Source organism: Lipophrys pholis, assembly GCF_963383615.2.
Source record: "Lipophrys pholis genome assembly, chromosome: 8".
In the NCBI taxonomy this organism is placed as follows: domain Eukaryota; kingdom Metazoa; phylum Chordata; class Actinopteri; order Blenniiformes; family Blenniidae; genus Lipophrys; species Lipophrys pholis.
The window spans coordinates 7,859,826-7,884,170 of NC_137630.1; positions in this window are offsets into that span (position 1 = coordinate 7,859,826).

Genomic DNA, 24,345 nt, shown 5'->3' on the forward strand with positions numbered 1-24,345 from the left:
GGCCACATTTTGCCCACAGGCCACAGTTTGCCCAGGTATCTTATAGTCAATCATAAGGCCCATTGGTCAAAACTGGCCTGCCAGAGGCTCCAGTCATCCAAATTTCAAGCAAAACGCAGATTTTTTAACAGATTTCTAAAGAGTGGCAGACATAACACACCACTGAGACCCGAGTTTAGAGACGGGCGATGATGCCTTGTTGCTACCAAACTAGCATCTGTAAAAACATACAAAGTATAGTAAAGGTGAGAATTTAAAAATCTTTTTTTTTTTTTTTTTTACATTTGACTGTATTTTGCACAAGAAAATATCATTAAATTTGTCTTTATGTTGAGATTGTGGTCATTTTTGGTTGTAACAGTTGCTTTTTTGCGACAATATCAACATTTTCATCACATATACTCTGTGCCTAAACAAAGAAAAACTTTAAAGTTTAAATTTAAATGTTATCATGCCAATATTTTACCGGTCCCATATATATATATATATATATGGTTTCTCGTCAATTGTTATGACAGAAACTGGACACGGAAGAGACATTTATTCAGTTGTGGTTGGGGCTGGAATAGTGCTGAGCACCGTGTCCTCACAGATAAGCTACTCCTGGATCAAGTCCAGGCTTGGTGATCTCTCTCTCTCTCTGTCTGTGCATGTTTTGTTTATTTTCCAAGGTAAGCTGGTTTTACTGAAACAGCCCACAATCACAAGGTTAATTGACTGTAAAAGGTCCATAGACACAGATGTGGGTGCGTCACTGCCGTGGACCGACGACCGGTCCAGGCTGTACTTCGTTTTTACCCGTTGTAGCTCAGATTGGCTCCAGTTCCCCACAAAGAGAAAACATAAAGGAAATAGACAATGGAAGATTAGCTGCAGTCATTGTAAAATTGATTTGTGAGGCTGTACATCGTCTCAACTCTGCTGTACCAATTATGAAACATTTGTGTTGTGTTCGTTCCCTAACTTCATCTTGCCAACACTCGTACAATTGAGTTTTGGAAATGGAATAAAGTAAAGCCCGTTGCTCATCCTTTCAGGAGACCTCATATCGCTGTCACATGGGCACATCGGTCCACCATTTTAAAAGCTAAATGACTTAAATAACCCAGAAAACAACAAAAGTGTCGCCAGCTCTAATGCTTCTCTACGGAGCGGAGAACGTTTGAGTCTGAGCAGTTGGTCGCTGAATGCAATTGGTCCGTTTGCATTGTGGGGGCGGGGCTTCGCCAAAGGTTAATTATGTTGTGACGAAACACCAGGAACACAGGAACCTACTCGTGTTCAGAGTCTTTTCATGCTGTGTTGGCATGTTCTACCTGTGCATGGGTGTTTACATGTCCTATCATGATACAAAAATATTCTAGTAAGGGTGATTAGCGACCTTGAGTTGCTCTTTGATATGTGTTTTGTGTAGATGTACTGTAGCTCACACAACAGGGTACCAGGGTGGAATTCTCTTTTTTTTAGTTGGGATAGGCTCCAGGATGGATGGATGGATGGATGGATGGATGGATGGATGGATGGATGGATGGATGGAAGGAAGGACGTCTCACTTTCAACGTTGTAAGAATCACGATACATACACTATCTCCCCAGACAACCGATACACAGCCCTTCTTTACTTTTCCTGAGTAGTACCGCCTGGAGCGATCCACCTAAAGCAGAAGCTTTCAAAGTGTGAGCGGATGAGGCCCCCCACCAACGCTGTGCCCGTCTTCTCCCGCATCAGGCAGTGATTTCAGTTTAACGATGAACTTCCAGATGTTTTTCTTAACATGAGAGACATTATTTATAACAGCAGTTGACATATATGAGGAATACGACTTCATACATAAAATGTGAAATAAATTAACATTTTTATATAATATGCAAATATGTACTTTATTTGTTGTGTTTTTTTTAACAGACCACTGGATTTTTCATCGTCGCTGCACCCCTTCGCCCAGGTCGTGTGTATGTAGCCTAAAAAAGACAAACCATCCTAAAAAAAAAAGAAAAAAGAAACTGCTCATAAGGCAGCAGCTGCCACCGGCTTTGGAATGACTGGAGATAAGCATGCCGAGACATTTCTAGTCACTGGTGCACAGTAAGGGGTTAAAACTATGATGACCACAGGCCTTATTGAGAAAACTCCTCTGAAATAATGATGAAAGTGAAAAAAACCAAACCAAAACAACAACAACAAAAAACCGTGGGTGGGGCAAATTTTTACCACGCCATCACAACACAAATAAGTGAGCACTTACGATTCTCTTCAAGTCTGCTTTTATTCAGCCCACATAAAAGGCAATAAAAACCTTGTTTGTAATGAAAGCGCTGCCTTTCCTTTTTCTGTGCCCGCGATTCTCTCTGAGATTAAATCTACATGAATGACAGAATAAACAGCACAGCCGTCAGCGTCATTACATCTCTCTCTCTCTCTCTCTCTCTCTCTCTCTCTCTGTGTTCCCCATCTTTAAATCTGAGCTCTGGCAGAGAGTGATGTCTTCTTAATTATTTGGCAAACAAACAAGTTGCTTGTCGTCCTGTCTCACTCTATCTCTTCATCTACCTCCTCTTCATTCTTAGCACCGTTGGCAGATTGCTGAATAATGGAGAGGCTCAGTCTAGTAGGCTCTGTGTGTGTGTGTGTGTGTGTGTGTGTGTGTGTGTGTGTGTGTGTGTGTGTGTGTGTGTGTGTGTGTGTGTGTGTGTGTGTGTGTGTGTCTGTGTCTGTGTCTGTGTCTGTGTGTGTGTGTTCACTGAGCATGCCCATATTTATACCATGCTTGCGTGTGTGCAGTGTGTGTGGTAGATGGAGAGGGGCAGTTGTGGATGCCCGGGGGGTGTCCTGGAGCTGATCTCCAGCGACCTGCTGCAGTGAAACACACACACACACACACACACACACACACACACACACACACACACACACACACACACACACACACACACACACACACACACCCCTGCCTCGAAAAGAAAAGAAAAAGATTCTTACTGGGGATTTTATGCGCGTGTCAAGTTCATAAAAAGTTTCCAATATTTACAAACAAAGTGTTAAAAACACTCATGTTATTCCTGTTACGCTCATTCTAATGAGGACACTTGTGGTTATAATGTGCAGATATATACAGATATGAGACATGAAAATGTTCACCTACAGTCTGTAACAGTTAAGGACTTGTTTACACAACAACTATTTCAAGTGATGAAAATCTTTTGTTGCATTTTGGGAGTCTTGGGAGGGGTGGGGGGGGGGGGGGGGGGTGGTGGTGTTGGTGATGGTTTCCACCTGTACCTGTACCTGACTCACCTCACTCCACGCTTCACTTCATGTGCTTGTTTATGCGCCCTGTAGTTTCACGTTGCTTTTATCTGCACATCTAAACTGAGCACCTGTCAACTCTGAACTCTGAAAAAAACTCTTGCTTGTTATCTGCAGGCCACTTATTGCTCGGTCCAAAGACCCCAGTATGTCACAGTCAGACATAATTAAATTGGTGAGGGAACAGGCATGATTGTCTTATATCAAAATCAACATTTTCATAACAAAGAATATATTATTTTTCATTGAAAAACTTGAATGATGTACAGATATCCAAACGTGTCAACATTTTGGAAATTCAAAATTAGATGGATCATAGGTCCATAGAATTAGTCCCACCTGTGTGGATTCTGCTGATATAATTCCTCAGCATCTTGGAAAGGAAATTCCTCCTCGCTGCTTCAGCATTTGAACGCACCAAGATGAGTCAGTGAGTTACGAACCAATCAGAGGCCGCCTTTCAAAAGGTGTATACCTCCAGGTATCAAATGACCAATCACGTTGTTCGTTACTGGACGTAATACAAAACCGCCAGTCAGTTGCGAGTTGTGTACACGACCCGATTATTCGCTATATTTCGGAGAAAAAAAGATAGATTTAGAGAAAATTAGATGATGACAAGTAGTGACAGATATTATACACATATTTTAGAGGCTTTGAGCAACACATCTGCAGTTTTATCGGCCATCTTTTCCGAAAATTGACCGTGCAATTGACGGCTGGACGGCTCGCTGCCTAAATCCACGGTGTGGACTCATAACAAAAATGAACATCGCCTTGTCTCTTGAAATGCTCACTACATAATTTTCTGCCTAAACTTATAATCGTTTTCAAAACATTGCAGTGTAAACGCGAAACTTTTTGGAAATGAAAACACAAAAATGATGCGTATCACTTGAAATGTTGTTGTGTAAACAGCCCCTCAATCAAATGAATTGCCCCTTGCGGGATAAATAAAGTTTTAAAAAAATAAGTAATTTAAGATAGCTGAGAGGTTTTTACTGAAATACTTTTGGTACAACTCTTTTTTGCGTATCTAAAGTAATTTCTAACATTGACCCTGTTTAAGCTAAAAATTTTATCAACTATGCTAAAATCCTTTGCTCCCAGGAAAACCAACCAAAACAAGCTTTTTTTTTTAACAACCAAGAATGTATAAATAAATAGACTAACATGTATCGCCCCTTTACATGGCTCATCACATTCACACACCATTGGAGGCTGCAGCTGTGTAAGGTACTGTCACTCCAATGGGGGCAGTTTGGGGTTCAGTGTCTTGCCCAAGGACGCTTTGGCATTTAAAAAAGGGGTTAGGGTCAGCCGCCAGCCGTTTCTCTTTCAAACCAAACTGGGAAGATCATTTTAAGAATCACAGTGAATCTTTTTGATTTGCTCTCTGGTCTTTCTTGCTGTAACACTGGAGAGGATCCATGATTGAGGCCGTGTGAGTTTGGTCCGGGTTTCCACTGATTCCTCGTCTCGTCCTGTGTTGTTGTGTTTGATGATTCGAGTCAAATGAAGTCTTCTTTTACTCTCCGTGTCTTTCTTCCAGTCCCAGGTGATTGTTGCTCCGCCCCTCAATGTGTCCGGATCTCTTTCGCTTGGAGTGTGTCCATGTGTGTACTGTGGAGTCTATACTCCCTTCTGTGTTAATAAGTAAGATGCTCTGCATTTGTGTTGTATCACATCTGGTGTGTGGCTTTTCTGGGAGTCTCTTCTGGAACCTACTCTTCAACTTCAGCATGTTGAGCAAGGCTTTCTCTTAATTTTCTTTGTTAGATTATCTATCATCAGGTTTTTGCCTTTTGCCTGCTCCTCCTGTGCCTTTGCTTGTTGGCCTGATTACCTGTATTCACATTTGCTTGTAAAAATTTACTCTCTCGATATTACTTAGAGTCATCAATGTAAATCCATTTGATGCTGGTTCTAAACACTGATCCCAGCCTGCTACAGTGAAAACCATTGGAAAAGTATATATGTAATAGCAATAATGTTGAGCAACACACCTTGATGAAAACAATATCATTTACCATCCACCATTTTTAAACCGAAACATACAGTCCAAAGAATCAAACTTCATCTAACGGTTATTAAAAGAAGAAGCCAACTACAAATTGTTAAAACTCTGTGACCAGGACTGACGATGCTCCAGAGACATCCAACGTGCAGGAAGAAGAATGAATCTCTAAACCTTGACGGAGCGCTTCACTCCCATGCCACACGTGAATTTATACATGCAATTACACTGAATACCATATGAGGCTTTTAACCTGTGCTGAAAACATCCACATCTTCCCACCGTTCTCATTTACTGTCGCGTTAATTTAGCCACACCAGTTGTGGAAACACAAGTGTGGCTTATCTAAGGTGGAGCTCACGCAGTGAATGTTAAATACAGGTCTATGAAGGAACATGTATTTCCACTGCACACGTTAAACTGTGATTCCGATGCCAAATTACATATTCCCAATCCATTTCACCACAACCTTGTTGCGGACATCGGTCGCTATAAAAAAGGCCTTGTGTAGGTAGATATCATCAGCGCATCATTTACAGTATATCGACCTGCGTGTGCTTTAAAATAAGTTGATAGATATTGGCCCATAAAGATGCTTTTATTGCGCCTCGAGCTTTTATACTTGATAAGGAACAGGTCAAAATCACTTTGGGAGAACAGCAGCCAATCCTGTTTAGCTGGGGGAAAAAAAAAAAAGAAGAAAATATTAGTTTTGTTGGAATAAAAAGGCCCTTTAACTTTGTGCTTTTTTGGAACGCTCTGAATTTCCTGTGCCAGCAGGTCATCACAACAAAGAGTAGGCAAAATGTTATAATTTCACCACTCAAACAGAGACTTGCTGTTCTCTACAAAAAAAAAAAAAGAGGGAAATGTATGTGCATATTTCAGTACAAGCATCAGCAATCAGCCCAAAGAGCAGGATAATGCTGACATGTTGGATCGCCACCAAAAACCCATCCGGATAAACTGCTTAGCAATGAACAGTGACTCTGAGGGATATTTCACAAAGAAAGGCTGCAAAAACAATTCAGACACGATATTGAAGTATATTACAATGATGAGTTCGCCATAGAAACCATGCCGGGATAAAGACGCACAACAGCGGTGTGATTGAGAGAGAAAACGTTTCCTTGGGTCAGTGAAGTCAATGTACTGTTAACGGTATTGCCGAGGCAACTCAGAGAGATGTTTACAAATGACATATTTGCCTGTGACGCCACCTGCTGTTCACACCACGAAGCCCATGTTGCTCGCCGCTCTATGGGTCCTGTTCCCACTTTCCTTCGGGGCTCGCCACTTGTGATCGGATCACCCGAAACGCATGCTAACGCCAGGTCTGAACGGGGCCAAAGATCCATAAACACACCCTTCTGTTGGAGTGATTGCTTTTTGGTAGCCGGATTACGCTCCACGTCTGGGGAGGGGAACATTAGGCGGCAGCATATGCTACCTTGTCAGCAGATGCTACATGTCCACACTTGCTTTGATTTACACGCAGGGCATCAGCTGGAATTCATTAGTGATTCAAAATGTCCATATTAAAAAGTAAAGCCATTGTGAGGGGCGCTCCAAGCAAACTTTTACATGTTTCAAGGCTGATGAACCGTATGAATTGTTCTACTGTATATACTGTGTATGTACAGTTTTTGTGTACATTGGAGGATCGACGTAGGGAACCTGATGCGAGATACCACAGCTTGTGCTTCGCTCGCCCTTGAAATCATGGATTCGTGACCGATGAGAGGAAGATCAGAAATTATGTGGAAAAATAGCAAAGTCAGAGGTTTCTATGCTCGATAAAAGGTCCTGACCCAATGTGTGGCTGCATTTTCTTTATGATGGCAGTGGATTAGCATTCAGTGGAGATACTTTAGTTGTAATGATGGATCACCTGATAGAGTTAGGAGGTACTTTGGAAACTAAACTCCTCCATATGGGCCAAAGTTGGAGCTTTTTAGAGCTTGATATTTTTGGATTTAGTTAATCCAAATTATTGTCTCGGTGGACGATCGACAAATGTATTGGTGAGGGGACTACTGTTTTCACTACCAGAATCTAACAGTTGTGCCTTGCATACTGTGCGTGGATACACGCAAAGCCTTTCTTTCACACTCATTAAGTACCTTCGCCAACGAACGTTGGGGCGAAGGATATGTTTTTCTCCACGTGTATTTCTTCATTTATTTATTTACTTATAGGTTATGTATTTTACCAACGTTTCGCAAAACCTTTTCACCCTGAAAACATGAACGTGAACTCTTCAGGGATGATTTGTCATCATTTAAGGACCGATCGATTCGATTTTGGGACTCAAACAACCCCTGGAGAGGTAAGATATTTACTCCGTTGTGGACACACTGGAGGTCCCAGCTGGTCACATGCCAACTTGCTCTAACAAGTAACACCAAAGAATGGGAACCAACGGAACATCGTCACTTAACATTAACAATGTGAAGCAATTCCAGCGACCATGACAAACGATGGAAGGAGTGGTGTGGTGGATCAAATAACCTTGTAATCCATTGGTTTCCATAGAGACAAATGTGGCGTTGGCGAAGGTATGCGCTCTACCGCGTGCCCGTTACAGTTTCGTGTGCATTTCTATCCGGAGACTTTCAGATACAGGTGTGTTTTGTAAAGGCTTTTAAAAGTCCTACAAGGACCATATGGGCTCTAGGAAAAGTCCTCTTGAAGCCATCTATTATGAATGACCACTTCAAGGTTCAGACCTTTGTTTTGTGCTTGCATGGGTTTGCTCGCATCTGGTCAGAACACCATCACCACCATGGGCTGGACCTCCTCGGTCCGGGAAGAGGGAGTTCATTATAGACGAGCCCGCAGCCTAATGGCTACAACCAGACTATGTGACAGAGCAGTACCACCCGTAGCTGTCGGGGGGCAGTGTTGTGATTAGAAGCAAATAACAATTGACTGGTGAAAGTTCTCAAGAAGCAGCTGTGTGACACCTCCAGATGTTCATCAGACTCGCAGACAGTCGCCACCTGTAACACCGCCTCTGATTGTGCCTCCGTCTTATTTATCTATTTGTTTAATTATCCATTTGCACAAAATAAAAAATACATTACAATATAAAACTGAAGCCCAACAGGCTTATATGAAATCATCCCCATCAGTAAACATTTTTATACTTCTATAGTGGAAATAGAAATAACAAAGGGTGAAGGAACAGACAAAGGAACAACAAACAGAAAACGAAACAAAGGCGTTAATAAAGACAGTCACGTAAACAACACTACATATCAACATAAATCACTGCGATTCTATTTGGACAACAGCTGATTAAATAATTTATCTCTAAAAACGTCTATAGAGGGAAGCATTTGAATTGATTTATTGAGAGAGGTTTGGGTTTGAGGCCTCAAAACTTAATAGAAAGTTGATGTTTGGAGGTATGACAGAGGGTTCCTCGTTTGGTAGAAGTGAGTGGGTGAAGATAACAAGAAAACGTTGTGCAATGCGTCTGGAAGGTCTTGTTTATTATTAACAAATTACACATAAATACACAGGTTTGTACCTTAATGATAGATGAAATTTGTTAAAGTTTAAACTTTCCAATATCAGCATGACTTCCTTCTGCTGTCACCACCTTTTTGTTTGACTCGTGTGGTTTGGTCAGTATGTTTATTTACATCGTCATCCTCTGGTGGGTCGACTTCCAAATGTGAATTTCATTGCCACTGATACATTGAAGAATAAAAGCAGTGACATTCACATCATTCCGTGTATCAGTTTTCCTGCGGAAGTAGAGAATAAATGAGCTTCAATAAAGCCTGTGGTTGTACTTCCTTCAGTCATAAGGTCATATCCTCTAACCTGGTCATCAAATGGGAAAAGGAAGTTGCAGTCCACCAACATTTGGCTTTTCAAAAAAGTTTTGAGATGAGCTCCAGCGTGACGGCTGCCCACTTCTTCTATTTTCTTATCTTTTTGAAAACTTTTGATAACTCTCCATAAAACAATGTTAACAATATTGCCCACGGAGACGTTCATTAACACTATGGTGTACTTCGGGAGTGACAAGTAATTCTCATTCTGACATTATTGATGAGAATCTCGATAGTTTTCTCATGTTCGTGCCGTATTGTGGCATATGTAAATTTCATAACGCAACATTCAGCACTTATTGTGAATTATTGCATCATTATTGTGGATAATGAGTTGTTTAATGCTGCAATAGCTCTTCAAGTAGACACCGAGCGTTACTGAATGATTGGACAGCGCCGGCTTGTAATGGGCCAGATTTTATGATGCATCCCGTCACCATGGCAGATCTTTTGTTTTTTGGCCGCGTTTCTGCACTGTGAGTGTTGGATATGCAGCAAGAAAAAAAAAAAAATCCTAATGACCAGAAACCTCAGAACGTATATATTATCTACGTGTCAAATGTAAATGATCAGTTGACTCGTACGCTCCTTTATTCACAGTTGCTTCTGAGTCACTGGTCAACTGCCAAGGATTCATCATCGGCTTTCATCAGAGAGAAGTCAGGGGATGAAATCTCACCGCAGCGGTGGCAGAAAGTGAATCAGACATGTTAATGGTTTCAGCTGTGATTCCTCAAAAGAGCACGTTCTCTCTCCACACAATCGACTAATGAGGACCTCTAATTTGATACTGGTGGAGTGACGCGCAAGGACTTTGAAGGGCATTGGTGATAGAGTGATGTAAAATGAGAGACTGATGTATAGATTGTGCCGAGATGATGAGATACTCTCAGTCCTCATTACATTAGTTATATCAGGGGTTGTGCAAGTCACCGATAATCACAGTTACACGTTACGTCTTTAAAAAGGATTTTCCACAGTCTAATTAATGCCTTATTATATGGCCACTTTATTAGGTACACCTCTTCAACTACTGGTCAAAGCAAGTAGATGATCGGCCAATCACGTGGCAGCAACTCGGTGTATTTAGTCATGTAGACACGGATGGGATGATGTTTAAATTTGAGCATGAGATTGGGGTAGAAAGGTGATATATGTGACTTTGAATGTGGCATGGTTGTGTGCCAGACTGACTGATCTGACTATTTCAGTTTTTAAAAGATTGTCAGAAAAAGAGAAAATATCCAGTGAGTGGCAGTTCTCTGGGGAAAAACGGTATTGTTGATGCCAGAGGTCAGAGGAGAATGGAAAGATAGGGTTGTTTTTCTTTTGAGCCACTGTTACTTTTAAACCATTTCTTACAACCCAGGTGTGCATCTCTAAGCGTTTCTAACAGGGTGACGCTTGAAGATACAGCAGAAGACCAGAAAAAACTGAAACTAAGAGCTACAATTCACAACGACTCGCCAAAACTGTGCGATAGAAGACGGTTAAAACATTTCATGTTTGAAGGGTCTCAAGTTCTGCCGCCACGTTCAGAACCTGGGACAAACCTTTGGGACTTTAACAACACCTGAGCCTTGTTCCAAGTCCACAGCCTGCCTGGGTATTGGTGTGGACTAAGTCCATCTCTTTATGACCACAGTCTGATGTAGACTTCCAGCAGGACAGGACGCCAGGTCACAAAGCTCAAATCATCTCAACGCCAGTGGCCTCCGCAGTCAGCACATCTCTAAACAATAGAGCACTTTCTTTTCCAAAACAGAGAGCAGATGAGTGTCAGGGTAATTACTACAGTAGTACAGCTGCCACTGAGCAGAATAATGCACAGAATACAGTGGACGAATCAAAGTCTAACATCCACCGTTCTGAAAAGACATCGTGGCAAATCCCATCAAAAGTCTTAATCTCCATTTTATCATCCGTTTGAGTAGCTTCAGGGAGGGTGGATCCCGCCGTAGGCCTGTGTCTCTTGACCTTCAGGGGGCTTTGCGAAGTACTTTGAGACAAAACTAAATCCAGTGTTACACATACACACCATATAGGATCTCAATATTTCTACATCCCTCCAGACAAGTCCAAGATACAGCAAAGAAGTTTGCAGAAATCTTTCCACATTCCCTCCAGTGACACGCCTGTAAATCACTCCATCTTCATTGCTGATTTGGGGTAGTAAAAAAAAATTAAAAAATAATGTTATGTGATTCTTCCACCAATTTCAATTTAGCACCAAATACAACATAGTCATGTTTTCACAGAGAAAGATGCAACAGTTCCACATGAGCCAGCACACGAGACAGCTTTAACCTGGAGCGAACCTGCAGAACCAGACTCGGATGTGGAGACTTTCTGCGGAACCAGGCTCGCGTTCACAGCGCAAATCGCCTCTCGCCCAATGTCATCGAGGATCGTCTGCAGCCTCTCCATGACCCCACTCAGAACGAAGCAGGCGCCCGGGATGATTCGCTCCAGGCTTTGACACGAGTTTGATTTTCATTCTCCTTTTCCTTTCAGGCACTAATTCATTAGGTAACCCTGAAAAAGTAGAAACACGGAAGGTGCTCTTATCACACACCATCCACAGAAGTCGTGCTGCTTCAACAGAGACTTCATTCATCTACATTTCTTTTTTTTCTTTTTTTTTTATGAAATCCAACTGAAAAGGTGAAATATGTCAATGTCATTAAAAGTAGGCGTTTGACATTTTTCTGAACAAAAAAGGTTTTTTGTGTGTGTGTGTTTTTTTTTATATATTTTTTTGCTTTTACCTTCTATGTGTGCGAGCAGCTTCTAGTTTGGATTTCCAAAGCGTTGCCCTCAAGACATCAGACATCATTTTACTGTTTACTACTTCAGAGGCAAAGCAGCGTTTCAGCCGCCGCTCCTCGCACGCCGTTGATTATTCATATCAACTCCGTGGAACGGAGAAAGAGAAAGTCAAGTGAAATGGCATAGTGATGAAAGAGGACGAAATAGCGAGATTAGAGGAGGGAAATATTGGCAGAGAGAGAAAATAAAGTTCAGAGAAAAGAAGAAATATGAGGGAAAATATGAGTGGTGTAACCAAGAAAGAAAAGAAAAACAGAATTGAAGGGAAGGAAAGGAAAAAAAAAAAAAAAAAAAAGAAGATGAGAAAATGTATGAGGGAGGTAGAGGAGGAATGTACCTGTCAGCCCGGTGCTGCTCATCCTCGGGCCATCTGCTCCTCTACATCAAGGGCTTTGCATTGATTAGCATGCCATTACACCCTTCAAATGGGGTGTGTTTGTGTGCTCAGCCATACAAACTATAGTGTGTGTGTGTGTGTGTGTGTGTGTGTGTGTGTGTGTGTGTGTGTGTGTGTGTGTGTGTGTGTGTGTGTGTGTGTGTGTGTGTGTGTGTGTGTGTGTGTGTGTGTGTGTGTGTGTGTGTGTGTGTATACATATGGGACTTGTTTGGCCATAATTACACTGGTGCATTGAGGTTTCCAGCTGAATGCTGGTGGGAGGTGAGGTGAGGGTCTGAGTGGAATAACTAGGGTTACAGCTCAACAGGGCGTCCCTCCCCCTCCGGGGCCCTGGCCCTGATTATGGTGCGACATGAGACAGAATTGTGCTACGAGGCAGTCCGGGACTCTTTCGACCGTTGTTTCGCAACACAATTTGAGTCAATTGAAATTTTTGCGAACGCTTACCTTTAACCAGATAATGAATATAAATACTCCTTATTATAATCATATTCCTTTTGATTTTTACCATATCATTTAAAATGTTAAGACATTAGCGCTCCCCCAAGAAAAAGGAAAAAAAAAAAAAAAAGCAATAACTCGTTTAAATGAATGAAGATAAATCTGCCCCAGTTGTGCGATGCAGCTCGCCAATTTTAAAATGGCTGTAGAGTTGGCGTAGTGCTGTTTAGTCTGGAGCACGGCGACAAGCCAAGAAGTGTCTTCAGATTTGGCACCATGGCAATGTGACGACAAGGATATTGCAGTTGTTGCATGTAAAAATCAAACAGCAGCTCAACGTGACAATGTTTCCTGCATGGTTTGGTGTTATAATTATCTCCTTGGCGTGACTCACCATTTCTTTCCTCTCTGGGTTGATGGAGGCTTTTCAAGCCTTTCAGTTTAGATTAGAGCCCTTTCTTTTTTAGAGATGACATTCTTTTACATGATCAGTTAATATTGCACACTTTTGAATTGTGTCGGCTAATAAGTAGTTTAAGTATTATTCCTTTGACATGGTACACATTAACACTGTTTAGCTTTACACTCAATCTCAGGCCTTCCTGCATTTCTTATAACAGCTGCAAATAGTAGTGGTCAGTACTCTCTGTTGTTAAATATTTATACCGTAATTGAAAATAGATAACCTGAATAAATGTTTTATTCATTTTGACATAGATCCTCCCTTTGGAGTAAAGTTATAAAGGTCTTTTAATGATATGCAGAAACCATATAATGATGTCGTGGCTGTTTGAATCATTTCCTGTTTACATGTTTTCAAGTGAAAACACATTGTTTTTGTGTTTTTGTGTCAGAAATGTTTCACATTTCGTCTGAAACATTTTCTAAATGTCGTCTGTTCACACGAAAACGGCAAACACTGAAAACAATGTATTTTTCCAGTAGGACCACTAGAGGGAGCTTGTTTTGATGGAATGAAAACACTGAAGCGCCTTTAAACTCTTCATTGTTTTGGTTCAGTATTGGTCGTTTGAAAGAAATAAAATGGGTCTCCACATGTGATTCATAGGATGGTGTAGTAAATGTACACTTCATTGGAGAAAACACTGTTTAATTCGCATGTGCAGTAACAGCATTTCAAGAACGTGCTGTAAAGGTTGTGGTGTAAACGAGGCTTTTGTTTACGAAAAATGAGACCATCTGTTATTTTTTTTTTCCCCCCATGCTGGCATTTTGAATAATGTTGACGCTAAAGTTTTTGCTGAACTCTCTAGGAGTACAATACCATTTCCGATTAAACAATGTGACCCAGTGTTTATTTTAAGTTTCACATAATACCCAAACACCAACTTCCTAGTTTCAATCACTTGCTTGAGCGTCTTCCTTCACCTCATATTCCTCCCTGACTTCCTCCAGCTGTACTCTTCACCGACAATCTTGCATTTTTTACTTCTGGCACAACTGCTGTAGGTCACCATAACTCTCACCTCCTGGGTGGTCTGATTAATGCACATTGGCCATATTGTTAGTTCTTTGATGGGCTATATGAGTATCTGAATAGAAAACATTAAAATTGTCTGGTGATTGTACCAACCATGGCTCCTTAATTTGGCTGGAAGACGATATGAGTCGTTATGTTTTGTGCCGATTTCTATGCCTGCGACCTTTGACACTGCAGGGAAAAGCGACCCAGTTCAGATTTTTTGCTCACAGTTGTCCCATATCCTTCCTGTTCTGTGGCCATGTGAATGTTGCAATTCCAATTTTTTCACACCAGACCCAGGCCTCGATCAAAAGCGACACCAATTTGGATATTTTTCGACATGCGACTGCCTCCTCATTGACATGTGAGTGACGTCACGGATCACGAAAGCCGCTGCGCCAAAATGTTAAAAGCTGTGCTCTCTTTTTCCCCTCATTCTCCTTCTTCTTTCCCTCCTCATGTTGTTATGATTTTGTCGGCTCGTATTTAACAACCACTTGAAAATGGATATACAGGTGCTGACCAGTGTTGCCAGATATGGCGGGCATCCCCCCCTAATTGGGGAACTAATCACTCTTTCCTGATAAATTTGTTTATTGTGTGCATTTGAATGTTTATGGCGTGTTCATTACTACACATATAATAGTTTTATAGTTTTAACATGATTCCTACACAGGCTGAGGTTTTATCGAGGTGTGTGAAGTTTTAAGTTGTTTGAGCTGGAAACAGTGAGTCACATCTGGCAACTCTGGTGCTGACCGCCGTCTCATCCATATTTACTTCTGTGAACAGCGTACTTGGTGTGAATTCACGCCGTCTTCTGCGCGTGCGATCTGGGGCCCGAAACCGCCGGGTCCGATCACGTTACCCATAGCAGTCTGATGGACGCCGCCTTCAAAATGTAATGTGAAGGATCACGCCAAAAAAATCTGATTCCAGCAAACAAATCGGAATTGAGCACCAAGACCTGCAGTGTAGATCAGACCCTGACTGTTGGTCTGATATCCACCTCTTCTGATGACTTCTACATCTTCATATTTAACCTCCAACCGTCCGACATTGCTTCTCCTTTAATTACTGCAGAGGTCGCCATATCTTACCCCGAGGGAACCAATCAATGCAGTTTGACCCGGTCGCCAAAAAGGTATGTTAAATGCACATGATGCCCTTCTAAGTAAGTGTCGCCAGTTCCAATGCTTCTCTACAGAGCTGAGAGTGTTTGTCTGCGTCCGGGCAGTTTGTGGTTCGATGCTGTTGGTTCGTTTGTGTTTGGGGGCGGGGCTTAGCCAAAGGTCAACTAGGATTTCACAGCGGTGTTGTGGTCAGCACTCTTGCCTCACAACATAAATAGTATCTCACATATTTCCAAATCAAATCTAACAAAAAAAATACCAGCCACACCAATGAAAAGAAGTAATTAGTATATTTATTCTTTCAGTCCAAATTCAATGCAGACAACACATTTTCATGAAGCGTGAGGAGCAGCGCATGAAATCATGCTGTAGCATATTCAGAAATGTTTTATGGTTGAAATAAAAAAAAGTGCCCAATGTATTAAAAGAAGCCGGAGCTCAGGAACTGCTCTGTATATTTTATGACATTATTAATATTTTGAAGTTAAATCCGGTCCCGGCTCGGAGGGCTGTAACCAACTTCTCATCACTGCTCTGATTTAAGGAGAATCCTACCTCCTAATGACACCCACTGAATACATTTGAATTATGTATAATCGGAGCTGCCACCTAATGGCGTGACACACTGGCCGCTCTTATAAAGACATCACCACTCCCTGGTACGTGTGCGCAACTCGGAGACGCACACTTACAGCTGTTATTATGAGCAATCTCTGTAAATGAGTCGTGTCATCTCGAATCCAAGCTTTTATTAACAGCACCTATTATGTCATTAACTTCTGAATTGTATCGCAAACCACCTGTGTGATCGGGCCATCATTTTAATTCATGGGTAACCAAAAACAACTGGCAGGCAGACGGTTTTTCACTATTTTGCATCGCCGCACTGTAGAGCTACTTTCAGATGACAGACCTCAAGTGTTTGATGCTCTGAATATTTGATAGTGAAATAAATCCCTCGGTGCTGCTGGTGGCTGGCAGTTTTTTGTCTTTTGAGCGAGCAGCCAGTGTCAGTCTCTCTCTCTCTCTCTCTTTTTTTTTTGTCTAGATATGAAGCAGCTCTGATCACACACAGACACACACACAGTTGGCAGCAGACAGCTTGCCAGCGCGCCAGCTGTAGCATGAGGCTCCAGATCCATCTCAAGCCAACAGGATCAGAGCAGCGGGCCTGTGCTCACTCTAGCATCATGAGAACACACACACACACACACACACACTCTCACACACACACACTCTCACACACACACACCCCCTCTCTCTCTCTCGCTCTCTCGGGGGAGCTGAGAGCGATACCGTTAGCCGCCGTGCTGCAGGGTTGCCGCGAGCTTCATGCATGAGATATGGACGCGAGCCACACGGGGGAAGAAGGCACAAAGAATCGTGCAGCAGAGGGGTTGAGAGCGCTCCGTGGCTCCAATATGCTGCTCCCTTTTAAGCTCTCACCCACAGTTATCTCTAGTGAGGTCGAATGTGGGGACGGTTCCATGAGCCCCAGCCTGGATTCAGCCCCCCCCCCCCCCCAAAAAAAAATAAACACGGTATAAGATGTACTAACGTCATAAAAAAATTCAAGACTCATGTGCTAAAACTATACAGAGGCCTATTTCATAAAATCTTGTCCTTTTACAGTCAGAAGCACAAACTGAATGATCTGAGTGAATAGAGAGGACAGAAGCACAACAGAGCAAAACACCCGACGGAATTTAGATTTTTTTTGGGGCTAAATCTGGTCGGTCAGCCGTGGCCTCGATTTAGCTCAAATATAGTTATTGAAATTAGGGTGTTGTTGGGCCGTTACTGGATGATCCAATAACACACATCATCACATTCTCTCACTAATCTGTCACGAATGTTGTGAATCTGGAGTATGGAGCCACGGGTGTTCGCCCAGGGCATAAAACAAGCCAGGTCCGTGACTGGGTGTGTGTATATATATATATATATATATGTATGTAAGGCGCCACACACACCCCAGTCATTCTCCATCAGCTGATAAACAGTTCACATTGCTCCAAATCCAGAGAAATGACATAGAGTTGTAAAGAGGCTCATGCTGTCATGCCACCCTGTCAAGGACCCTAACCATCAAGAATACATTACGAGTGATGTCACGCTCTATTGCACGTCACTAATTGACACGCTCAGCAGCAAACGTCACATATCCAGGTGATTCTTGATATTCGCGGAAGTTTTATTTGGCAGCCAAAGACCAAGCTCGACGAATATCAGGAATGTTACGCACCGACACACCCGTTTAAAAACCTTATTCAGATGCGTTACATCACGCAAAGACTGTCAGGAATGTGCCAGGAAAGATGGAAAAAATATATTTGAAACACTTTACTCAGCAATTACTCATGACTTGAGTAGGTTTTAATCCAAGCACATTATATCTCTTACTTAATTTTTTGGGATGCCTATTCTTTACTTTTACTTGAATAATATTCTGCTAGAGTAACAGTACTTTTACTTGAATGAAATGTTTGGATACTCAACAAAAGCGCGACTCAAGTCTCTGCCATAGTTTCCTCTCTTGATGTGGAGTTCTGCGTTCTGCTTTGTTCATTCCTGTGTTTCATTCCTGACATATTTCGGATATTTCCTGACTTCTGGATAGTTTCTTTGTGGTTGCGGTTTTTTTTGTTGGTTTTTTTTTTCTATTCCTTTTTCTTCTCTTAGTTTCATTGCCCTTTCATTGAGGCTGGAAAAAGGCTCATTTCATATTTAGGATAATACAAATGCCAACCAACAAGATGCAACAAGTCAACCCCAAAGAAAGCTGCAGATAAAAAACAAACAACCCTCTTGTCACTTTTCTTAGCCAGCACCTTGATGAAACAATGCAAGTGGGACATTTCATTCTTGGTCCTCTGCAAAACTTTCCATTTTCTGAAGGAGACGTTCTGAGTTTGACAGTACGCTGATGTGTTTCCAATTGTCAGAAATTCCCGGATTACCAGTCCCTCTTAAATGCACCTCAAAAGTACTCCATTCAGCCTGATTACCCAATGACACTCCCGCGTGTTGTTTCCCTCCTTTTCCCTGGTGTGAATGTGGCCCTGTGCTCTTCCTTCATATTGATTAGCACCGCCCCCGATTGCTCCAGCTTTGTCTCATTTTCCTCTCTTTGTGTTTAGAAGTCTTTTTCCTGGCTGAAATATTTGTCAGTATGTCTGTTGCTATTCGTAAGACCTTGGCTGTTGCTCTACCTATTTCCATGAGTTTCCCTGCTCTTTGGACGTTTTTCTTTTCCTTTCCCTGTGTCTGTGAGTAATATTCGGATTGTCAATGAGAAAGCTTGCAGAATGAATTTGACCTTGGATCCTCTCCCCAAACCTCGAAAACTTTTGTCGTTACTGATGCAACTCTATAACTATGGATGGTTTTATGTGAAATAATTGCTTGAAATCCACAACGCCACAGTGCGGCAGAGCATGTATTCAGCTTCTCAGTGTGCTGGAGCGTCAACACTGGCTGGAGCGCCAGGTTAAAAACCTCTGCATAATTTGTGGCGACTGGCTGACTCAGCATGGTGTGAAGTCCTTTGACAAAGGCTTGAATGTAATAGACATTCATTCATATATGAAAGGTTTAACTAAAGTGAGGGGGTGACACTAATAATGTAGATAGGGCATTTATATTATTTTACATAACATCATTAAGTACAGACTGTGTGGGGAGATTGGGGTCACATGTTTTAGCTTTATTGCTCAAAATTGCCTTACAAGTAATTTCCTGCTGAAGGCTACAGCACTTTTAATACTCATGGAAATGGATTAAGTGTGAAGCAATACTAGTCGTCTGATCTACATTGTATCTGGTAATCGTGTCACTGTTTGCTATGTTTTTCACTTTATCATACGGATTCAAGCCATTTGGTGTATATAGCAACAAACACATTTTAGCACTGAACAATCTAAAGTTTTGAACAGTGAGTTGCTACTGAAAGGGTCTGATGTCACCAAAAAAAAAAAAAAGAGAGACCCTCAAATAATGTATTATTATGAAAAACAACAATACAATTGAATTGAATTACTATGAGTATCTTACTGGTGGAAACGTTTAGCCTAGCTTTAGCCTTTAGCTCTTAGCCACCGTCTGATACAGAATGGTTGTACAGAATCAAAAAAACTGTCAGTGGAAAATGAAAGAAATTGGAGGATTTAATATTGACAAAGCTGCAAGACTTTCTTTATGGCCGAATAAATGAGGATATATGAGGCTTTACAAGTGTAACATTATCAAAACATTAATAGTAGTGACTTGGGATCGAAGGTTCGCAGGTTCACAGGTCAAAACTGTGGGTCCCTGAGCATGACCCTTGACCCCCTAGAATTGGAAAAGGAATTTCCCCAAGGAGATTAATCAAGTATATTAAAAAAATAATAATGATGATAATATAACAATATTAATTAATAAAAAAGACCAAGACAAAAGCATCCCAAGAACAAGATCACACCAAGAGTACAAGGAGCCGAGACCAAGTCAAGACCAAGACTAGAGCAAGACAAGGGTAAAACTTTAAGGCTGCGAGACAAGACCAAGACCAGAGCATCCCAAGGCCAAGACAAGCCCCAGACTTGACGGAGTCAAGACCAAGACCTTGAAAATGTGTTTTCGAAACTGGACCAAGACGCTCTCAAGTACTCCAACACCAGCAAATAGTAACGTTCATCCAGCACATGACGTGCTTCTGACAGTCAGTACAGGCACTCATGTTTTCATAGTGCTAATGCTGCAGTAAAACTACAAGCTGACAAAAAATAACCTCAATGATCAAACTCATTAGTGACCACATACTCTTTACAGCTTCAATCACCTCCAGTCTTTACCTGGAGTCTGGGGAATTCCTTTTCTTTTCATATTCCTTCCCTACAACTCACATCTAATGACCGCAAATGTGACCTAACTGTAAAGTGTGATCCGACGGGAGGGCCAGCAGACGTAATGATGTGCTGAACCAGGCAGCGAATGGCCCGGAGGCTAATAAAGCCTTGTACCAAACAGTTACTATTGATTAAGTCTTAGCCTCTAAATGAATTGTTGTAATAAGATCAATCTTAATTTTATCTGGAGACGAAGCCGCCCCGCCCTGCGCCCTGATCAACGTAAGCTTGGTATGGTAATTTTCTTCTTCTCTCTTTTTTCTATCTCAGATACGGAGCAGCAAAGATTTACATGGTCATTAACAATAACAAATAAAATTCTTATGAAATGAATTCTTGTAAAAAGCTCATTCGTCCACATATGTTGGGTTTTTCTGAGGCGGAATTCTTTTAATTACATCGGCAGTTTTGACCTTTTTGTTTATTGAATCACACTGTATTCACACTGACATGTTCCATAGGCATGGAACTGTACGTTTGCAATTCAATTTGCATGTATTGCTTTGTTACATACTGTCAAGTGGAGTTGCTCAGAAATACCTGATGACCTAGTTTTCTTCTGGAGCACATTGTATTACCAAATTGCCCTCAGGCTCAGGTGCCTGAGAAATCCAGGGTCACTGGGTCTTTGTCCCTGAAATATGTAACATATGATTTACTGTGCAAAAAAACAAACAAAACAAAAGGGAACTGCAACATTGGCTTCAAAATTCTCATTATTGGTTTTTACTGACCTTTTAATCTTATATTACTCAAGTTCTTACCCCTTTTGATTTGTTTGAACCTCATTTGTTTTATTGTATTGTCTTGACCTTTTATCCATTTTATGTAAAAGTGTTAACTTTTACATCTTATTTATTCTTTGTACTGCATTTTGAGCCACTGTGGCGTCTTTAAACGAGTTATATAAATAAAGTTGGATTGGATTGGACAAAGACAGGCTACGGGAGCTTCAATATTTACAGAGTACTGCTTACTGCGTTCATACATTTTATGACACAACAGCAATTCTAAATCGTTTTCAGCGTTTCTGCCATTTCCATGTAAACTGACATCATTTTTAAAATGTTGACATCTTATTTATTCTTTGTACTGCATTTTGAGCCACTGTGGCGTCTTTAAACGAGTTATATAAATAAAGTTGGATTGGATTGGACAAAGACAGGCTACGGGAGCTTCAATATTTACAGCGTACTGCTTACTGCGTTCATACATTTTATGACACAACAGCAATTCTAAATCGTTTTCAGCGTTTCTGCCATTTCCATGTAAACTGACATCATTTTTAAAATGTTGACATCTAAATGGGAAGCTTTTCTGAACATGAAAAAATTCAGCATTTTCACTTGAAAGGTTGCATAAACAGGACCTTAGTTGGACACACTCAAACTAAAAGCGCTATCTGCTATATGCTTTCTGCTTTCTGCAGAGAGACTGAGCCCCATTTGATTTCCTTTAGTTGTGGTTACTTGAGAGTGCTGCGACTTATATATAACCAATAAGTTGCCCAGGGCCATTTGTAGTTTATATAGTGAATTTTGATCCAACCACTGACATCCAATCATTTTATGACATATATGAACCCAGCCAAAATAAGCCAGGGTTGTGGATGTAAGCCCCCAAGACACCGGGATACTTACTGTACACGTTAGGATAAGTTTAGAAGTTCAGCTTGGAAGTGCAGTCCAGTCATGACTATCGATTGGGTACCGCGGTCCTTTGAGGCTGAGATGTTGAGTGTTTTTTTTCCCCTCACTGAATACAGCGTGTCACAGGGGTTAAATACCACCTTAAGGAACAATAGAATTGAAAGTGAAGGCAATTAGCAAATCAATAGCTGTTCAGAGCGAGCTGTTTCTTGGGAGGTTAAACATCATCATTCTCGAAGAGGCGTTGGCAACGCTGGTTTTTTTTTTTTTTCCCCCCTCGCTGTCTTCATGCTGAAATGTTTTTTTCCCCTCCATTTTCTTTGCTACTGCTAATTAGCAATAAAATGCAACCCTCCAAAAGCACTTCAGTGGAAAATGGAACATTGATTTTATTTATGTTTGTATCACAGCGCTTTATAAAATATTGAGGTGGGTAAAAATACTGCGAATTGATTTAGGCAAACAGGCAGGAAGAGGTTTGACAATCTAAATTATAAAGTAGAGGTCGCTCCTGCTAAAACTTTTACACAAAGGCTTTTAATCTATCACTCTGAATGAATCAAAGCAAAGAAATCTCAAGGAGAGCATTGATTTTCTCAGTAATTGCTCACATTCTGATTCATGAAAAAGTAAGCTTGCGTAGGTTTTCACTCCGAGTATGTTGGCTGTGGCAAAGTTTGACAGTGAGAAGAACATTTATGAAGTTTTACATAAACTACTTTCAGAGCGGTATGCACTCCGTTAGCAATTCTCTGTGAGATTAGAGCGGTGGCATCACATCATCGAACTGAGCTGCAGCCATTTCACTTCACAGTCAAAGCTCACCTTTTACGAACTGTTCTTTTTTTTTTTTTTTTCCAATTTCCATCCTGTATGATCCTCCTCAGACTTGTAGGAGCGAAGCTGGGCACTTTCACGCCGAGGGACTACATTGTATAAGCTGTCACCCGCCTCGGTCGCAGCTGACGGGCCGGCGGGATGTTGAACGCTGGCGCTTTCTTTTTGAGGACGCCGTTGGGTCGACGTTCCGCCCCCGACATCTCATCCATCTTAGCCTCCCTCAGCCACCTGAGCCTGCTCCTAACAAGGAGCTCGGGGAATCAGGAGACGGAAGGGGAGGGGTTCCGATGTAAAGAACCGTGAGAGGGGAGACGGGTGAAGGGGAAGCAGAGGGGAACAAAGGATGAAAGAAGGAGAGGAGGTCAAGAGAAAGTGAAAACGGGTTGGTAAGAGGGGGAGACGACCCAGGAGGGGAGAAGACAAGTGCTCCTCAGAATAGAATGGATGTACTGGGGTGAGTGATGGGGGTCAGTGAGGTAGAAAAGGGAGGATAAAGTTTGGGGGGGGGGGGGGGGGGGGGGGGGGATGCTCGTCAGCACGCCTGCGTCACTGGCTGTCGCTGTACCATTCTTCCCAAAGGCTTTCTACCTTCTGAGACGGCAAGGTGACCTATTGCGCGCAGGCAGCGGAACAAACCAACTGTCAATTAGTGTTATCACCCACTGGTGGCCACAGCAAGGTGAGTCGATGGGGCCACCGTCGTTACCTTTTTCTTAAGGATGATGTGAATTTTTCTTTTTGTGGTGACCGTCCAGTATTGCACGTGTGTTTTTGTGTGACAGACTGTCAACCTCTCCAAGGTCTACCTTGCCTTTTGCCCCAATGTCAGTTGGGATAGAGTCCACTCCCCCACTATCCAAGTCTGGATTAGGCAAGTTTAAGGTATCGTGTCCACAGATGACAATTTGAAGATTTTCTGATAGCATTGGAGGGAGTTCAGTTTTACGCTGCGGCGTAGTGGTTAGCGCTATGGCGCCCTGTGACCCTGCAGATGGATGAATGATAACTAACTAATCATACCCTATTAATGGTCTTGAGGAATCTTTTTCCACATTTACTCATCTTATTTGTAGGATGCGGTTGGCAGTCCTGCTCAGTTCACCTCTGTGGGTTTGGAACCTGCAAGCTTCCTACCCCAGGTATGCTTTTCTCGCCTCAAGGTCACCACTGCCATGCATGATACATGCTTTATATGAGCTTTTCACCGGGGTGAAAGTTGAGATCCTATTTAGAAAGAAAACAAAAAATGGAATGAAATGACAATTTATTAAAGAAAACAAACTCACAGAACCACAAAGTGGTTGTCTAAATGATTCATAATCAATTTTTTTTTTTCAGTTTTACCCTCACAAACTGGAGTCATTGACTCCAGGTTGGCTATTGGATTTGGGGTACATCAAAAACACAAATGAGTTTAAAAAAAAAATGTAGCCAGACACCTCCTATACAGGATAGCAGAGCGTTACCTAATGTTACCTGTTAAAGCTTTGTTCAACATTCTGCTTTGTTGGGTTT